At 36.7% G+C, this 20,766-nt stretch overlaps 1 pseudogene; it reads left to right on the top strand.

Annotated features, from left to right (window-relative positions):
- LOC136118396 (proteasome activator complex subunit 3-like) overlaps positions 1–20,231 on the top strand; it is a 54,924-nt pseudogene extending 34,693 nt beyond the window's left edge.
- Positions 20,232–20,766: the final 535 nt, after the last annotated feature.

The following is a 20,766-nucleotide window of genomic DNA, read 5'->3' as shown; positions in this document are numbered from 1 at the left end:
CTTGATTCGTGACCCAAGATATGATCTATCCTGGAGAATGTTCCATGAGCACTTGAGAAAAATGTGTATTCTGTTGTTTTTGCATGGAATGTCTTATAAATATCAATTAAGTCCATCTTGTTTAATATGTCATTTAAAGCTTGTGTTTCCTTATTTATTTTCATTTTGGATGATCTGTCCAATGGTGAAAGTGGGGTGTTAAAGTCCCCTACTATGAATGTGTTACTGTCGATTTCCCCTTTAATGGCTGTTAGTATTTGCCTTATGTATTGAGGTGCTCCTATGTTGGGTGCATAAGTATTTACAATTGTTATATCTTCTTCTTGGATCGATCCCTTGATCATTATGTAGTGTCCATCTTTGTCTCTTCTAATAGTCTTTATTTTAAAGTCTATTTTGTCTGATATGAGTATTGCTACTCCAGCATTCTTTTGGTTTCCATTTGTATGGAATATCTTTTTCCATCTCCTTACTTTCAGTCTGTATGTGTCTCTAGGTCTGAAGTGTGTCTCTTGTAGACAGCATATATATGGGTCTTTTTTTTTGTACCCATTCAGCCTGTCTATGTCTTTTGGTGGGAACATTTAGTCCATTTACATTTAAGGTAATTATTGATATGTATGTTCCTATTCCCATTTTCTTAATTGTTTTGGGTTTGTTATTGTAGGTCATTTCCTTCTCTTGTGCTTCTTCCCTAGAGAAGTTCCTTTAGCATTTGTTGTAAAGCTGGCTTGGTGGTGCTGAACTCTCTCAGCTTTTGCTTGTCTGTAAAGGTTTTAATTTCTACATCAACTCTAAATGAGAACGTTGCTGGGTAGAGTAATCTTGGTTGTAGGTTTTTCTCCTTCATCACTTTAAATATGTTCTGCCAGTCCCTTCTGCTTGCAGAGTTTCTGCTGAAAGATCAGCTGTTAACCTTATGGGGATTCCCTTGTGTGTTATTTGTTGTTTTTCCCTTGCTGCTTTTAATATGTTTTCTTTGTGTTTAATTTTTGACAGTTTGATTAATATGTGTCTTGGCATATTTCTCCTTGGATTTATCCTGTATGGGACTCTCTGTGCTTCCTGGACTTGATTAACTATTTCCTTTCCCATATTAGGGAAGTTTTCAACTATAATCTCTTCAAATATTTTCTCAGTCCCTTTCTTTTTCCCTTCTTCTTCTGGAACCCCTATAATTCGAATGTTGGTGCATTTAATGTTGTCCCAGAGGTCTCTGAGACTGTCCTCAGTTCTTTTCATTCTTTTTTCTTTATTCTGCTCTGCAGTAGTTATTTCCACTATTTTATCTTCCAGGTCAGTTATCCGTTCTTCTGTCTTAGTTATTCTGCTATTGAACCCATCTAGAGTATTTTTAATTTCATTTATTGTGTGGTTCATCATTGCTTATTTCACGTTTAGTTCTTCTAGGTCCTTGTTAAATGTTTCTTGCATTTTGTCTATTCTGTTTCCAAGATTTTGGATCATCTTTACTATCATTATTCTGAATTATTTTTCAGGTAGACAGCCTATTTCCTCTTCATTTCTTATGTCTAGTGGGTTTTTATCTTGCTCCTTCATCTGCTGTGTGTTTTTCTGTCTTCTCATTTTGCTTATCTTACTGTGTTTGGGGTCTCCTTTTTGCAGGCTGCAGGTTCGTAGTTCCCATTGTTTTTGGTGACTGTCCCCAGGGGCTAAAGTTGGTTCAGTGGATTGTGTAGGCTTCCTGGTGGAGGGGACTAGTGCCTGTGTTCTGGTGGATGAGGCTGGATCTTGTCTTTCTGGTGGGCAGGTCCACGTCTAGTAGTGTGTTTTGGGGTGTCTGTGGACTTATTATGATTTAGGCAGCTTCTCTGCTAATGGGTGGGGTTGTGTTCCTGTCTTGCTAGTTGTTTGGCATAGGGTGTCCAGCACTGTAGCTTGCTGATCGTTGAGTGAAGCTGGATGCTGGTGTTGAAAAAATCTCTGGGAGATTTTCGCCATTTGATATTATGTGGAGCTGGGAGGTCTCTTGTGAACCAGTGTCCTGAAGTTGGCTCTCCCACCTCAGAGGCACAGCAGTGACTCCTGGCTGCAGCACCAAGAGCCTTTCATCCACACAGCTCAGAATAAAAGGGAGAAAAACTGGAAAGAAAGAAAGGAAGGAAGGAAAAAAGAAAGAAAGAAAGAAAGAAAATAGAAAGAAAGGAGGAAAAATAAAATAAGATAAAATAAAATCAAGTTATTAAAATAATCAAGTTATTAAAATAATTATTTTTTAAAAAATTATTTTTAAAAAAAGGGACGGATAGATATTTTTAAAAAAAGGGACTAATGGTGGAAGCAAAGCTATAGAGACAAAATCTCACACAGAAGCATACATATACTCACTCAAAAAAAGAGGAAAAGGGGAAAAAATAATAAATCTTGCTCTCAAAGTCTACCTCCTCCATTTGGGATGATTCATTGTCTATTCATGTGTTCCACAGATGCAGGGTACATCAAGTTGATGGTGGAGCTTTAATCCGTTGCTTCTGAGGCTTCTGGGAGAGATTTCCCTTTCTCTTCTTTGTTTGCCCAGCTCCCAGGGGCTCAGCTTTGGATTTGGCCCCGCCTCTGCGTGTAGGTCGCCGGACGGCGTCTGTTCTTCGCTCAGACAGGACGGGGTTAAGGGAACCGTTGATTCGGGGGCTCTGGCTCACTCAGGCCCGGGGAGGGAGGGGCACGGAGTGCGGGAAGAGCCTGCGGCGGCAGAGGCCGGCATGACATTGCACCAGCCTGAGGCGCGCCGTGCGTTCTTCCGGGGGAGTTGTCCCTGGATCCCGGGACCCTGGCAGTGGCGGGCTGCACAGGCTCCCCGGAAGGGGGTTGTGGATAGTGACCTGTGCTCGCACACAGGCTTCTTGGTGGCGGCAACAGCAGCCTTAGCGTCTCATGCCTGTCTCTGGGGTCCGCGCTTTTAGCCGTGGCTCGCGCCCGTCTCTGGAGCTCCTTTAAGCAGCATTCTTAATCCCCTCTCCTCGCACACCAGGAAACTAAGAGGGAATAAAAAGTTTCTTGCCTCTTTGGCAGGTCCAGACTTTTCCCCAGACTTCCTGCCGGCTAGCCGTGGTGCACTAACCCCCTGCAGGCTGTGTTCACACCGCCAATCCCAGTCCTCCCCCTGCGCTGTGACCGAAGCCCGAGCCTCAGCTCCCAGCGCCGCCCGCCCCTGCGGGTGAGCAGAGAAGCCTCTCGGCCTGATGAGTACCAGTCGGCACCGCTCCTCTGTGCGGGAATCTCTCCGCTTTGCCCTCTGCACCCCTGTTGCTGCGCTCTCCTCCGCGGCTTCGAAGCTTCCCCCTCCACCACCCGGAGTCTCCGCCCGCGAAGGTGCTTCCTAGTGTGTGGAAACATTTCCTCCTTCACAGCTCCCTCCCACTGGTGCAGGTCCCGTCCCTATTATTTTGTCTCTGTTTATTTTTTCTTTTTCGCTACGCAGCTACGTGGGGGAGTTTCTTGCCTTTTGGGAGGTCTGAGGTCTTATGCCAGCGTCCAGTGGGTGTTCTGTAGGAGTTGCTCCACGTGTAGATGTATTACTGGTGTATCTGTGGGGAGGAAGGTGATCTCCGTGTCGTACTCTTCCGCCATTTTCCCCCTCCCAGAATATTTTTTAATGTAGGAAAAATTCTTATAAGCGATGAGGTAAATAAAATGTCAGTTATGTTATTGCTCAGCCTACATATTCATCGTTAAGTCTTGTCTTGAAAAGTAGGATAAAACTGATCAGTTAAAACTGGGTAAAAAGGGGGAATGACTCAAGAGATATGAAAAGTGTGAAAGTTTCTACACTTTCTTGTTCAATTTACTTATAACCCTCTAGCAGTATAGTCGCTAAAACTATCTAATGGTAAGATAAACTAAAGGGAAAGCCGAACCTGTGCCCTATGATGAAACTTGGTTTTGCCTGGTAAAAGCAAAAGGAAAACCTCCTGCATTCTGGACAGTTAGGTCCCACAGGTTCACATTTCTAGGGAATTTTTTAAAAGTAGCTCTTCAAAATTTATTCTTCATTGGTTCAGCACTGATAATAAAAAATGTGTTTCTTTGATAGTCTTAATATTCACTCTGATAACTGGTATTTGTCAGTTTAATAACTTTCATTATCCTAGTGTTTCCATAAGTATAAACAGAATGAGTGGATACAATTGTATTGTAAAACAGGTGGTTAAAACATAGTCTTGATACAATGAAAGACTTCATATGCACAAGAACTAGCCTTTTAAGGAAAGAATTTTAAGTAATAAAAATATTACTTCCCATAGAAATTATTTGATTTGAAAATAAGTAGTAAAAACTAAGGCACTTATACACACTTTATGACTTTGCCACTCTTACTTGGCAATATGGCTGAATTTTCAATCCCAAGTGTTATTCTCTTTTGCTGAGAGGATAGATGGAGAAAACCCCTTTTAAAAGATCAGTTTTCTTTGCTTCTTCAATAGCATTTGTTGATTACATTTTCCATCAATCATTCACTGCTCTATGGAATGTTTTATCGTCCAATAAGTAAAACATCTTTGTCTCTAAAATGTAATTTCTGGAAAATGCTCTCAAGATTTGGCTTCCCCATAGCTGACAAAAACTGAGGAGATAGAACACAAGTGTAGTCTCTTTTTCCCAAGTGGATTTCAATACAATTTATTTTAATCATCCCCTGTAGGCTTGCTCATTTATCTCGTTGATTAGTGCAGTTGACACTTCTATTCCGGAATATCTTTTATGGTTTACTATACCTTTAGACTTCACTCCAATTTGTAGGATATCTATTTTGTCAAGACAATGGATTATAAATAAAACAAATAGTGCTATATGAATTTTAAAATAGTCTCAGTCTAGTGTCAGTTCAAAGCAAAATGATTACATTCCCCAAACCATAAAATATATTTTAGAAGTTCTCAATAACTATTTGTTAAGATAGTTTTAAGCTATTTTACTGTAGACTTTTAAATAAGATTCTAGCTGCCGACATAAATGAAGGAATACAAAAAAAAAAAAAAAAGAGGTAATTGATTTTTTTGCAAAGCATGGGCATATTTTCCATCCATAGGGAACACACAGACAACTCCCAGAGATACCAATTCAAGAGCAGGTAGTGAGGATGTCAGCCAACAACGCTGAAACTAAACTTGACATGTCTAAAAAACCCCAAATATCAAGTAGAATCAAAAATGATATTATACATTGCATTTTACCCTCTGAAGTAAAAATATTTTTCTGACCTGAGCAATTTGCTGATAGAGCAAAGTATGTTTGAAGGAATTTTTTTGTTGGTATATATTTTCCATTACTTTTTTGATTAAAAGTTAGCTGCACGAACAGTTACTGAATGCCCAGCATCTAAAGAGGGAAGCAGGGAACAGATGTTTAATAATTTATTCTTATAATTCTCTATCATGAAAGATTTTGGTTACTTTTCTAGCATTAAAAAAAAAAAGAAAATATACCAAATGCCACTGAATGGCATTTTTAAATTGGTTAAAATGGTGAATTTTCACTCTAATGGTGAATATGTGTTTTGCCACAGTAAAAATAAGTTAGTTCATATGCCTTTAGTGAAACCACGTTTTTCCCAAGTTCAATAAGGAAAAACTCACAAGTTATACCTATAGGCCTCTCTTAGGACTGAAATCTGCACTGTCGAAAACATTTCCACCAGTGTCCACATGTGAATATTAAGCAATTAATATGTGGCTACTGCAACTAAGCAAGTGAATTTTTTATTTTATTTATTTGTTTATTTATTCATTTATTGTTATTGTTTGTTAATTGTCTGCTCTGGTACATATCTACCCTCTTAACTATGCAACTGGAATATGTAGTGGGTTAGTTAATGGAAAAAATCAGTTAGGGGCTTCCCTGGTGGCGCAGTGGTTGGGGGTCCACCTGCCGATGCAGGGGACACGGGTTCATGCCCCGGTCCGGGAGGATCCCACATGCCACGGAGTGGCTGGGCCTGTGAGCCATGGCCCCTCAGCCTGCGTGTCCAGAGCCTGTGTTCCGCAACGGGAGAGGCCACAGCAGTGAGAGGCTCACGTACCGCGAAAAAAAAAATCGGTTAAAGAAGAGAATTATAAAAAATGAAGTATACAAGCACAATTTTAATAATATATTTAAACTTAAAACATAAACATATACTCGTCCATTAGTTGGTTGTTGGTTGTAGGAACTAGGCCTTTTCACCATAATGCACTTTCTACCACTACTAATTTCAGTTTCTTTAAAGTGAAGTGACAGGTTTTTGAACAAATCCAAGAGCAGGATCTTTAGAGATTTTTATGTTTTCCTCAGTTCTTCACTGTTTTCTCATCCATACCTAATTCCACTTTTAAAACTCAAGTGTTTCCAAAGCATTTCGCCTTTTTTCTCCTCTTGAACTATCAGTTAACCTAATTTTTAATGAATCACACAGCTACAATTAAAAGTGGCATGAACATTTTGGTGACACACCTGATTAACTCTTGGTGTGCCCACAACCCAGTGAGGAGATAAATGTGAGTCCAGCCACAGCACTGAATAGGAATAGGCCAGGTCCATAGGCATCAGTACTCTTCCAAGTGCTGGCGAAGAGATGGTTAAGTGGAGGCTGTCTAAGATAATTTCTCTGTCCTAACAAGGAATGACAGACATTGGCATTTGGACTCCAGAAGGTAGGAGGAAAGATTCTGTAGCAGGAATGCCTGGATGAGGCACTGCCATGGCCAGTAAAAGGGTACCATGATCAGAGAGTTTGTCCCAGCAAGGAGTGAAGGGGCATAGAAAACTTCTGTTTATTAAGCACTTCTCTTGTGCCCACCCCCTTACAGGCATTATTTCATAGATTCGTCACAGTGTCCCTCATTTTCAGATGAAGTCATTGAGCATATTCCCAAAACATGTAGATCTGGAATTAGGAAACTATTCTGTCAAATGTCAAAACCAGTCTGTTCAACCAGTATTGGTTGAATGGCTATGCTCACCAAGTGATTCTGACGCAGAAGGTTCATGAAAACACAATGTCACCTTCACAAGGAACTACTGAGATGGCCAGCCAGAAAGGGAGGGAGCACTGCTGAGTAGGGAATGGTGTGGTTTGAGAGGGCTGGAGTGATTTGCTGGAGCCAGCTCATACCACCTTGCAAGAGCCAATTGTTAAATCAAAGAAATTTTATGAGTTGCTTCTTAAATACAGTCATTATTTACAAAAAAACATATAAACCTGCAATTAAATACATTATACAATGAACAAAGGCAATAAACACTCAAAATTCATCACTTCTTAATTATGTTAATTTTTCCACATAATTATCTTCTATGTTCTTAAGGTTATTTGTGTCTATTGCATCTGTATGGAGGAGATGCTATATGCATTAGTTATCTGGTGTTGCAAAACAAATTACAGTGGCAGCTCAATTATGAAACCTGTCTGATGGTTTCAGTAGTCAGCTTTTCCTCCCTACTAACTGCACCACAGATTGTAGTTCTTAAGGATTTGTTGCAATTGGCTTTTCTAGTTAGAGCACTGGAATTAGTAACAGAATATTAAAAATGCATTAAACAGGACAGTAATTTTCATTTACCCTTTGCATATTTCCATCTTGCACAGTATGCAACAGTTGTGTTTCATAACAGAATTCTTACTGAGCAGATACAATAGCTACCAGGGAAGCAGGACTAAGAATTCACAGTTGAAATGACACTGTTGTAATAATCTTTACTGAGTTTTGTTGAAATAGGGAATAATTTGTCTTAGAACATGCAATACATATTTTCCTTTGGGGGGAAGAAATTGAGAAGTGATTTTTATAGTATGTTTTTTTTATTAACATAGTTAGCAATCATTGAAATGGCTGATTGTCAAAGTAGGCAAAGAAAAAAGTTAAATCAATTATCTGACTCCTTTCTACATAATGAGATCAAGACTGTATTCACATTGATCTACTCACCAGGATTAACTAAGAGCCCCAAAGCAGGTCTCTATGTATACCTGGATCGGAAAGCCACTTTCTCTTATAAGTGCAAGATAATTTCCTCATTAAAACTTCAAAAGAACAAGTTGTAGAATTATGTCTGGTTGAGAGATGTTTTTTCTCCTTGTGCACAAAATAATTTTCCATGTACTGTCAGAGGTTCAGTGATACTACAGTAACATGGAAATGACCAGGATTATTCCAGGGCTTTTCATTTTAGTCTTTCTTAAAAGAAAAAGTCTGCCAAATGTCAAGTACTGTTTCTGCTGCTAGGATGGCTTTGTAAAATTTTAACAAAATTATTTTCTCATAAATATAAACCCTGGACACACACAAACAAAAACTACCAGAGGGATTTGGAGAACAAAACAAAGTAGACACATTTTGGATGGCAGTTGAATCTCGGGGGAAATTTTTGGTGAGTGACTAATGGTGGCTAATGACCCAAGAGAGAAAAAGTCCATCATCTTTCTGGCCTGAAAAGAGTGAGAGAAAATTTTGGGGACTCCTTGGCCCATGCAGAGTGAGAGGGGTTACTGATCAAAAACAAATGACAAAAAAAACCCTAAACTATGGTAGTCCCAAATTCTGTATATTAACTTTACCTGTCTCTGGCTGACCACAAGCCAAGCATGTGCAGACAGACTCAAAGCACTGAGTATAAAATGATTAATGAGTTGCCCCTCCACCATCACCACCAACGTAAAACAGATTTTGCCTTGAAAACAGTTTGAATATAACCAGGTTAATGGCTTGCTTAAATAAAAATGTGACAATCTTCACAAGAATATATCAGAATGCTGATTCTCCATTACATAATATTGACAATGTCAGTGTTACAACCTAAAATCAATAGGCATACAAGAAAAAAAAATGACCCATTCTGAAGGAAAAATAATATCAACAGAGGCCAATGCAAGATGACTTGATATTGAAATTATCAGAAAGCAGCTACTAAACTTACGCTTAATGAGGTAAAGAAAAAAAACAACACAATGAGGAATGAAAAGACAAGAAATTTCAGTAGAGGAATACAAAAAACAAAAGAGAACTGAGTGCACATTTTAGAACTGAAAATTATAATAGTTAAATTTAAAAATATCTGGCTGGAAAAATGGAGATATACATGCTGAACAACCACTATGGTGACCACCACAAAATAACTGCAAAGTGACTTCTAAATTTAAAAAAAAATTCTAGAAAACTCAAAACATAGAAAGAGAAGAACAACAACAACAACAAAAAAAAAACAAGGGGAGAATGCAGAAACCAAAAATGTCATTTCATACCATCCAACATACATTCTACAGTTTTTACTTTACATTTTATCACTATTCTCATCCTCCACTGGAATATAACTTATGTGAAAGCAGGGATCTTTTTCTGTTTTAATGTATTTATTTATACATTTTTAAACTAATTTCAATTTTAGATTCCCTGAATACCTGACACATATTAGCTTCTTAACAACTATTGGTTGGATAAATGAATAAGTTCCAGATTTAATGTAATTTTTATCTATTAAGGTAGAACTAATAATCTAATGTGAGCCAAATATACCCATTTAAGATAATAAAGGAAAATCATTTATATTCTTCACCTGAGTGCTAAATTCAATTGCATGTTTTCTGAAGCTTCCTATTATTATAATCACATATTCTTAATTTTTGAATTGTAATATGATTTCTGGATGGTTGGCAGCTCAAGTTATCATTTTAAATCTTATTAAGAAAAGCCTGAGTAGAGATGAGTGACCCTCAGTGGAGTCTGGTAGAACTCAGATTAGCAAGGGTTCCAGATGCTTTATGCTGATACAAATGCTGTATGAATTTCCTAAGCTCATTCAATTGAGCTACACAGTTCTTGAGGGACCCTTGTTATAATATTTTGACATTCTAACATGTGGTCCCAGAAGCAAAAATTCAATTGCAGGAGTATCTTAAGAAGTTGGGTAGGAGGGTTACTTGAAGTTGGTGATTTTGTGTGTATTCATAATTACTGGTTTTATTATTCTGACATTTGGAATTGATGCATATGTTTTCCATTAAATAGTATAAGTATATAAAATACTTTTCAAGGTATCTGTCACATTATTTGTCTTAAAATATAAGTAAATATATAAATAGCACTAGATGAAGTTAAAACAGTGCTTTAATTACTTCAGACTAGCTTTATCTGTTTATGTGGACAAGCAAGCCTTAAGATTACCTCTGGGTTTGCTATGGGTCTTGATTGAAGAGATAGAAGACAGAGAGAGACAGACAGAGAGACACAGAGACAGAGACAGAGAGTTTGAGCGAGACAGAGACAGAGAGTTTGAGTGAAAATAGTTTCCAATATTTATTTCTACGTTCCAACCGATTACCACGGTGCAAGAACACATATGACTAAACTATTACAAGGTGTGCAGTCAAGCCACCAGCTGTAGCTTCTGCGTATCTGGAAAAATTAGAATAGATAGAGAATGAGAATGACCCAAAAGAAATGGATTATTCCTACAACCAATCATATATTAAGCAGTTCCCTGAAATGACTAGTTTTCACTTTTTTAAAAAATTAATTAATTTATTTATTTTGGGCTGTGTTGGGTCTTCGTTGCTGTGGGTGGGCTTTCTCTAGTTGCAGTGAGTGGGGGCTATTCTTCATTGCAGTGCACAGGCTTCTCCTTGCGGTGGCCTCTCTTGTTGCGGAGCATGGGCTATAGGCGCGTGAGCTTCAGTAGTTGTGGCACATGGGCTTCAGTAGTTGTGGCTCACGGGCTCTAGAGCTCAGGCTCAGTAGTTGTGGTGCACAGGCTTAGCTGCTCCACGGCATGTGGGATCTCCCCAGACCAGGGCTCGAGCCCATGTCCCCTGCACTCGCAGTCAGGTTCTCTACCACTGTGCCACCAGGGAAGCCCTAGTTTTCACTTTTATGTAAGACAAATTTTAATAAGTTAAGAAATGGAGGAAACATCATGGGAGTTCAACCATCTCACTGGACCTTTACCAAAACCTTTGTGGGGGACCAGGGGACAAAAACAAAACAATAAAAGTCTATCACACATGGCCTAAGTCTTAAGAAACTCAAATGAAAAATTTTACATTAAAAAATAAGAGACAACCATTCATTTAGTAAAGAAACATTAACAAGGCCACTTGGGAAGTTTCATTACACAAGTCAGAAATATTCCTTAAAAAAATAAACTACTTTAGTAAGTTAGTTCTGAAAAACTTGTTCATTAATTTAAACATGGGTCTGGTGGAAACTGCTCATCTCTCTCCAAAGTTCAACTATATGCCTCACTTGGGTACCAAAGAACTCACTTTCAGGATTGATCATTGGCATGGCCGCCATGTGCTGCCTGCTATGGGCACGATGCTCAGCAAGGCACTTCCGCTGTTCTCCAAGGTGTCTCTGCAGCTACTTGGGTTTCTGCAAAATCGGGTGGCTTGGTTACAATCACAGGAAGGCAGAAGGATATATCTTTTTTGTGACATTGCTTCAGAATCACATGGAATCATTTCTGCTGCACTTTCTTGGTTGAACTAGTTAGAAAATTCTGCCCAGTTTCAAGGGAAGAAGATATTATCAACCCCTAATGACTCAGGAGTGGTAAAATTCTGGAAATATGGTGGTGGCCATCTTTGGAAAATCCAAACTTCCACACCTGGCTCCTTTATGATCTACCCACAATATTTCTGACAAAATAAGCTCTTTAGCCCTTAGTGAAAAATGTTAAAAGCTCATGTTTCCACACTTATATTATTCGAGCAATTTTAGATGCTTAAGTTCAACATTGATGAAGTAAGTTTTAATGTTTCAGTTGTTCTTCTGCTAAATTTATTCACAAATATTTATAATTGCTGGCTTATATTTACCACTTTACATAAATCTAGGAAATGTCTTCATTCAAGTATGCTAATTTTTATTATGCTGAATAAACAATGTATTTAATTACTCCTAAAAATCATAAAATTCTTTATCAAACTACAGCATAATTAACCAAACTATTGACAATGATTTTTTTTTTTTTTTTATAAATTTATTTATTCATTTATTTATTTTTGGCTGTGTTGGGTCTTCGTTTCTGTGCGAGGGCTTTCTCTAGTTGTGGCAAGCGGGGGCCACTCTTCATCGCGGTGCGCGGGCCTCTCACTGTCGCGGCCTCTCTTGCTGCGGAGCACAGGCTCCAGACGCGCAGGCCTCTCACTGTCGCGGCCTCTCTTGCTGCGGAGCACAGGCTCCAGACGCGCAGAGCTCAGTATTTGTAGCTCACGGGCCCAGCTGCTCCGTGGCACGTGGGATCTTCCCAGACCAGGGCTTGAACCCGTGTCCCCTGCATTGACAGGCAGACTCTCAACCACTGCGCCACCAGGGAAGCCCTGACAATGATTTTTTACTTCTCTTCCTTTTGACTTTATTTTTTTACTTCTATACCTTTTAATTTCAGATTGCCCTATTCTAACTTATATTTAAATTAGAATATTTTTAGAAGTTCATTTTTTGGTTTTATTTTAAAGAGATAGAGAATATCAATTTGTTATAACATAATATCTCTTTCTTAGGCATTTCTTGGACTTTTCTTTGAAAATAAATGAGGAAAATATGGAATTGTTTATAAAAGTGTTTTTCTTTATTTATATTAAGTTAGTGGCAGTTTCTGATTGTTTTCCAGATACGTAAATATATTTTGATAATTATTCCTAACCATAGTCTGAAAAATTCCAATGAATATTGTGAATATAGTAAAATGAAACATACACAAATCTTCCAATATGTACAGACATTAGAAACCTATCTCAGTACAAATGTTGGCCATCACTATCAATTGACAGCTAAATTGTTGGTTTAGGGCTACCTTTTGGCTGAGACAGCTAAATGAGGCACCTGAATTCTAGTCTACTGTATAAGATATACATGGTCCTCAAAAGTAAGGTCATATATCAATAAATACAAGTATTAAGAATTATATTGATAACAAAAGCAATCCTTGTCATATATAAAGTCTATTTTTCTGTCACAAACACTATTTTTCTAGTCATTTCTATGTTTACCTCAACATTAGTAATGAAGCAAGTCATGAATATAAGCAGTGATTAGAAAGAAAGCCTAAAATAATTGTCTTAATTCCTTTCATTTTCCAATTAAAACTAATAGGATAATGTATGATGACAGTGCAAGCCAAAAGGAATGGTGCAATTGTTTTTCTAAATGGATCAGATAAAACTTGTGACCAGGTGAAGACTTTTTACTTGGTTTGCTTCAGTTTTGCCTTTTACTGCTTTCATTTCAGCAACTAAAAGTTTGTGGTTGGCAGCCAAAACAAATTTATCTTCTGTTGAATTTCATTTTATGGAATTTCTAGGATGAGGGTTGGTTTCCAGTGTGCAGAGAAGTGATTATAATAGAAATATTTAACCTATGAAAGTGTTCTTTGAAATTGCAAATTATAGGAAGCCGATTAAATTGACCACCATTTGTTGTCTTCCACAAATAATAAATTTTTATCCAATGAAGCTTCAATTGCTTAAATATTTTTGGTAATCTCTCCTCAAAAAATGTTACCCAAATATATGAATAAAGCACGGGAACTTACTGGTATTTTCATATCTCTTGTGGAGAAAATTATTTTTCCTCCTTGTTTATTTAATTTTCTAAAAAATTAAATATATCTTCAATACATGGAAAACATTGTCCTTGATATAATGGGACTGTTAAAATTAATTGATTCATATTTAACCCATTTATAGAAAAATATCCTAAAAAACAATTTCAATATATGTTTTCACCAGTTGATTTTACAAGGTATTTTATACTGACTATTGAAAAATTAGAATATTTAGTTCTCTTGATTTTCTATATTTAATTCAAATGTTAAAAGTAATTTTATCTTTGAGAATAGCTCTCACTTTTCTACTCTATTTCATCATTTTGTGTCAACTTTCTCCAGAATGTTTCAAACAATAAAGTATGTAACTCAGCCTAAAATTTATGAAAGTACTCGTTACAAATTATATCACTGATATCCCAACATTGCTGAGAAAATGTATATTTAACAATTATTTTATTAGAAATTTTAAAAACACGTTTTTCTTCTATTTTGTATCTTATCTTATTATACAGTTGAATAAAATAGTGTACTATGAAACCCTAATTCAATAACAATTTCTGTCAGCATTTTATGCTAAAATTAAATCCAGATTATTCAAGTATCCATTTGGTATGGTAAGTATTTAAAATTATACCAGATTCTTCTACCAGATAACATGCCTTGAGGCTTTCTTAACAGATTATAAATTCTGGTGCCAGCCTACTTGGGTTTAAATCCTTGCTCTACAATTTCCTGTCACCTTAGAAGCAACATTTTACCAGTCTCCTTCAGGTACTGTCTATAAAATGGTGAGAGTGAAAATGGTACATCACTTATGATATTGGCCTGGGAATTAAATATTTTATCTAAATGTTTAGCATATGATCTGTCTTTTAAAAAGTATATATGTTACTTTTTTAATGATTTTTCTTCCCAGGACCATTAGGACCGTTTGTTCAGGTGATGCAAATGATTTTAGAGTTGGTCTTATCAAAAATAATTGTTAGCGATGTAAATACTAATTTTCTACAAAAATTAATTCTCTCAAAAGCAAATAAAAATGACATTTAAACTTTCTTTTTCTTAATGTTTGTTCTGTAACTTTCCTATGTTAACTTGAAAGAGGAAAAGCATCACTTTATCCCATTGTTTCTGCCTCAAGAGTACTGACTTTCAGAATACAGAAATAAAATACTGATTGCAGGTTTTCTAGCGATTCATTTTACTGATTCAGCACACTTATTTGATAATAAGCACATATTTATTTTCAGTTTGCAAATTTTATAGTGCAGTTCTCTAAGTACTCTACATGAGACATCTCAATATAATAAATGGCTTTTAAGCAAGCACATCAAAGCACAACTGACTTTTTTCCTTGTATTTATTCATTTACTTATCCACTGGAGGGAAATAAAGCACACGATACCTGTCCATGGTGCATTTCAATGGTTGGGTTACTAGACCTTATCAAGGTTCTTTACTATCACTTTATTCTAGTAGCTATATTCTTCTCTCAGACTCAGAGTAAAGCCAAGAGATAATATTCCTTCAATTACATGGTTTTCAGTATGCTGATAACTTCTAATCTCAGCTAGATTGTTGATAACTAAAAAAAGAAAAATTAAATCCAGGCATAGATTCACTTTACAAATGTCCATTTTGGATAATGAGGGAGACATCTCATATACTGTACTTTGAAATAGTCTCAATTATTTTAAACTAAAGTAGTTTTATATGATTACTGATTTATATAAATTAGTCTAAAAAGTATGAGAATAATAATTTCCAAGTATTTATAATTCTTTATTAATTTATTTATTCTACACATCATATTGTGTATTAATTATGTTCAGATGACTCTGCTACCCGAATGCTGTGAAATAGGAGAAAAATAATATTAGCGAGATAATAATAACATAGTTTAGATAAATAAAGGACCAAATTAGTAATAGCTTTTTTTCCTTACTTTTTTGTTTCTTAAAAGGAAAGATTGAAAAGGATTTAGATTATTCAGTTCATACCAGATAAGTCAGGCCTTAAGAAATTACTGTGCTGTCCTCAGTAAAACAATGTTGAAAAACGTCATGACAATGGGAATGATTAAATCTCTTTTTCAGTTTTAGATGTGTAAGTTTAGAGTAGCACAAAATCAAACAAATGAACATAATTGGCAAATAAATATACCACACTGGAGTGTATTTTGTAAAATCTATGTTCCTTTTATAATATATGTTTATTATTGAAATTTTGAATGACAATATCACTTTTCAAATGACAATATCACTTCCACTTTACCAAATAACTTGACTTTTTGAGTCTTGTAAGAATAATAATTCCTAAATCAATTAGAGGTACTCAAACATGTTACTATGCTAATAGCAAATGTACATTTTCCTTTAATAAGTAGACATACACTTAGATTTGAAATGTATTAATTCACTGTGCTGCTTCTCTTATCTAATCCACCAGCCCACTAGTTTCAGCTCAAATATATGTACCCCAAATGGTTTATCATTTGTATTTGGAGATATATGTTGTTGTCACTTTTGTGTTACAAATGATGTCTTTTATACGAAATTCTACCATCACATAATATTACAAATATGACTTAAAACTGTTAGCAAGCATTTAATTTTAATTGCTTTGTCCATATTGCTATTATCTCCCTGCAGAATTATTGTTACTACAGTTAACAGTATAAGAATATTATTTCCAGAATGCTTTTGCTCATAAGTGTCACTTTGTGTGCTGATTAAAATAATTGTTTTTATCAGATTTGTAATATTTTAATTTTTCATTGTGATGTTTCAAACATAGAAAAAACAGCAGAAACAAATATTACATATACCTATCAGTTCATTATTATGATTAAACACACATTATATTACCTGTAGATGCTTTTATTTCTCTTTTAGAAAAAAAACTTGCAGACATAGACTATAAGTCCACATACTATTCTTTTCCTCTTTCTCATTCTCCAGAGTTAATCAAATACCTGAAACTGGTGAATATCATTTCCATATTTCTTACTATTCTTTTATTTTGTATGTTTAATATATAATATACACATGACATACAGAATTGCTTTGCTTTGCTTTGCTTCTTGAAATGTTACAAAGAAATGGACCCAAGAAGCTATCTTATGTAGGATTTTACGTATCAGTGTTGAAGAAGTGAAATTGGTCAGTACTATTCTGTCCATGTATTTCCCTTTTTGGTGTTAGTAAAATAAAACTACACTAAAAATATATATTTGGGGTTCAGGTTCTGGATAAGATGTATATACACACTACCTGTGTGTCCTAATGAATACTGAGAACCCTCATAAGCAAATAGAACAGGCAGAATAGAACAGAAGATTAGAATCCAAAATACCATCAAAGCTGCAGTGAATCTAGTATTTTTTTCTCTTCTGATATCTCATGGTTTTAAACTTAAACACCAGAATATGCCACTGGGGCACAAACAGAGAGAGCTCAAAGAGAAATCCTCTAGTCTGGCTCAAGGAGTGTGAAAAGGAACCCTTAACACTCAGAGTATATAATTTTATATCTTTTGTTTTCTTTCTTTCATTCTCCTTCGCTCTAACCCTTAAGCAATCCCATTGTGACAGCAGCAGCTGGCAGCAATAAGCTCCTGCAGGAGTCAAAATTCTAATGGAGATGAGCCTTCTTTGTCCTTCTATGGAACTGTATTTATAAAAGAATGGGTGGAAATCCATTTTTTTCTTTGGTTGGTTGGTTGGTTGGTTTTTTTCTCTATCCTTGTTTTGCTTGGCTCTGCATGCAGGAGCAGTTTTGGGAGTGCCCAGCAAGGCAGAGTATATAAAACACCAGATTTCTGAATAGAGTTCCAGAGAGGAGCCCAAAGAAACCAGGAAGTACAAGGATATTGTGGAGAGGAAAGTGCTGAGGAAGGAGATAAACTAAGCTATTTATGACTTTCTGGGCTCATCCTCAAACTCCACATGTGTACATCTGATCCCATTCAGTACACCAAACACTTTGAGAATTGAACAGAGAGACCATCACCCAGGTCTGGATATTGACTGGTGCACACATGGAACAGTTCCGAATAGTGCAAAAAGGGTTGGAATCAGAATTGACTTTAAAACAGTAGCCCATGGAAGGCTATCAACGTTCGCCACAGGATTTAATCAAGACCCAGAGTCTCATTGTATAACATTTAATAAGTCTAAGGTAAAATTCAGAAATCCTTGGAATTTGAAGAACCAGGAAAATCTCATTTCATATGGAAAAAATAAATCAAGACACACCCATGATGAGATGACACATATATTTGAATTATTTGGCAAAGACTTGAAAGAAACTATTAATTTCACAAAGCTCCAGAAAACAATTTAAAAGGTATTTGAAACCAAAAGGAAAATTTGTTTCAGCAAGGAAATATAAGGTACACATTACTTGGGAAAAAAAAACGCCTCACTATATACAGGGACTAATTGGCAGAATAGAGATAACAGAGGAAATTGAAGATAAAGATACATTATTCAATCTGAACAACAGAGGGGAAAAAAAATAATGACAAGAGCCTTATGTCATGTAACAAAATATTTATATTATTTGTGTCTTTGGAGTATCAGGAGAGGAGATAGAGCAAAGTGTGGAAAAATTTTTGAAAAAAATCACAGAAACTTCCCAAACTTGGAGCCAAGATATAAACTTACCAGTTGAAGAAGCTTAGTGAATACCAAATAGGGTAAATACAAAGGACTCCATGACCAGATACTACTGAAAATGAAAGATAAAGAAAAAAGTCTTTTAAAAATTCTTAGAGAAAACAAACAAACAGAAAACAAACAAAAAAAAAACCACTGTCTATAGGGAACAATAATTTCAATGACTGCAGATTTCTCACTAGATACCATGGACTCCAGAAAGTAAGGGTACCACAGTGCTCAGTGCTGAAAGGAAAAAGCTTTAAAACCAAGTTTCAGTATTCAGGGCAAATATTATTTAAGGATAAATGTAAAATAAGAGCTTTCTCAGATGAAGCAAAACTAAAATAACTCATTGCAGCAGAACTGCTCTAAAAAAATTACTTAAAGGAATTTCTTCAAAAAGAGGATGTTATGGGTTGATGTGTCCCCCTCCTCCCAAAAAAAGGTATATAGAAGCCCCCAGATTTCTTACAGAGAGAATCAAGTGAAAATGTGGTCATTGGGGTGGGCTGTAATCCAATGTGACTGCTGTCCTTATACAAAGAAGAATTTTGGACACAAAGACAAGGATAGAGGGAAGACAATGTGAAGACCCAGAGAGGCATGGAACAGACGTTTCCTTACAGACCTCAGAAGGAACAAACCCTACCAACAACTTGATCTTGGACATCTAGCAACTAGAACTGTGAAACAGTAAATTTCTGTTTTTGTAGGCCAACCAGCTACTTTATGGTACTTTGTTATGGCAGTCCTAGGAAACTAATACAAAGGGGAAATGATAACAGAAATTTGGAACATCGGAAATGAAGAAAAAAAGCAATTGCTTAAAAATGTTAGGAGTGACAGGGAGTATAATGACATTCTGAAATGATGGAAAATAGAGAATTTGTTGCCAGCACACCTGCCCTAAATGAATAGCTAAAGGAAGTTCTCTAAAAGAAGGAAACTTGGAACATCAGGAAGGAAGAAAGAACGTGGAAATGGCAAATATGTGGGCAAATTCAGTTTCCTTCTCAAGTTTTATATTTGATGGCTGAAGTAAAAATTGGAACACTGATACATGTAAAGGGAGTAATTGAGATAATTATAGAGTGTGAGCAGGCAGCAGGCAGCAGGAGAGCAAGTGGGAGGAAGGAACTGAGGGTGGGACTCAGCAAGCTGTGTGTGAGCCAAGCGAGGGCAGCCACCTCCAGGGAGCACTGAGATTCCTCTAGTCCCTCTGACGCTACCCACCATTCAAAGGTTGATTCTTTCAGAGAGCAGATCACAACTGAGGCAGAAGACTTGGTGGAAAACATTTTCTCAAAGATGTTGTTAGAACTTGACAGTTTTTTGAAAGGACCAATCCTAAACATATATAACCTAACTCAGATCCACTCAGACATGAGTCTGCTGGTCCCTGACTATTCTTCTCACCAATAGCCACAATGGACTGGAAGATCCCACTTCCAAGAAGCGAAGATTGGGTGAGTGTGGAGGCCTTCCAAGGAACCATGGTATTTGTGATGCCCAATGTGATGCTAAAAAGCAACCAGGAGTTAGTGGAGAGTTTTGAGACAGTGAAACATGAGATCTGGCCGCTGATCCTGAAATGAAGCACCATAAAAATGTGGGTACAACTCCTAATTCCTGTGTTAGAAGATGGGAACAACTTCGGGGTGTCCATTTAGGAGAAGACAATTGCAGAGCTAAGAATGTTGAGAGCTGCATCTCATCTGGATCAGATTTCTAGATATTATGTTACAAGAGCCAAATCGGTTTCCAAAGTAGCTAAATATCCCCATGTGGAGGACTTTCCTGCACCCTGACAGGTATTGATGAGAAAGAATATAACAGCTTTTAGCTCATCATATCAGAGCTAAAGAATCAATATGTCATTCTACATGACATGATCCTGAAAAATATCAAAAAGATCAAATGCAGAAACACTGTACAGAGGCCAAGGCCAGGGGACTCTGTGAGTCTGGCTCAAGACCCACATCACCTTAGTTTGTTACGTGACTATGGTGATGGGGAGATTGGCTGGAAATAGTAATCACACTTCTCTGTGTTTTTAGTTAGAGTTTAATGAAACTGTCATGTAGTTCTGTGACAGACTTACCTCTTTTTTACAGGCCTTCTATTTCCTTCCCCAATACCTCATAATAAAATAAAGTCAATAAACCTGTCCTAATTTCTGGAGAACTCCAGGTTTGTGTGCCCAGTATGTTAGCACAAGAATACATATGCTTTCTCTCTTCCACTTTTCCTTCCTTTAGGGGAGACAAGCTAATATCTTGGGCTTCGTGTTTTCTTCCTTTTGATGGTTAGTTGGTTAGGAACTGAGGGAACTAGAAGAAAATGCTAGGTATTTTTTAAAAATTGGAGTCAAGTGGATCAGCTCTTCTCTTCCTGAGGAAAGATTAGTGTCTCTTGCCACTGTGGGACATCGGATCCTGCCTGCCACAGTTGCCCTGATGATGACTTAGGGTTTCCCATCTACATACATTCCACTTTGAACCTGAACCTGAGCATGACAAAAAACACCTTGGACCTTCAGCCAAATCCCTAGCTCCTTCAGATGTTTT

Source organism: Phocoena phocoena, chromosome 2, assembly GCF_963924675.1.
Source record: "Phocoena phocoena chromosome 2, mPhoPho1.1, whole genome shotgun sequence".
Classification (NCBI taxonomy): Eukaryota; Metazoa; Chordata; class Mammalia; order Artiodactyla; family Phocoenidae; genus Phocoena; species Phocoena phocoena.
The sequence above is the reverse complement of the archived record's forward strand: the minus strand, read 5'-3'. Positions and strand labels throughout refer to the sequence as shown.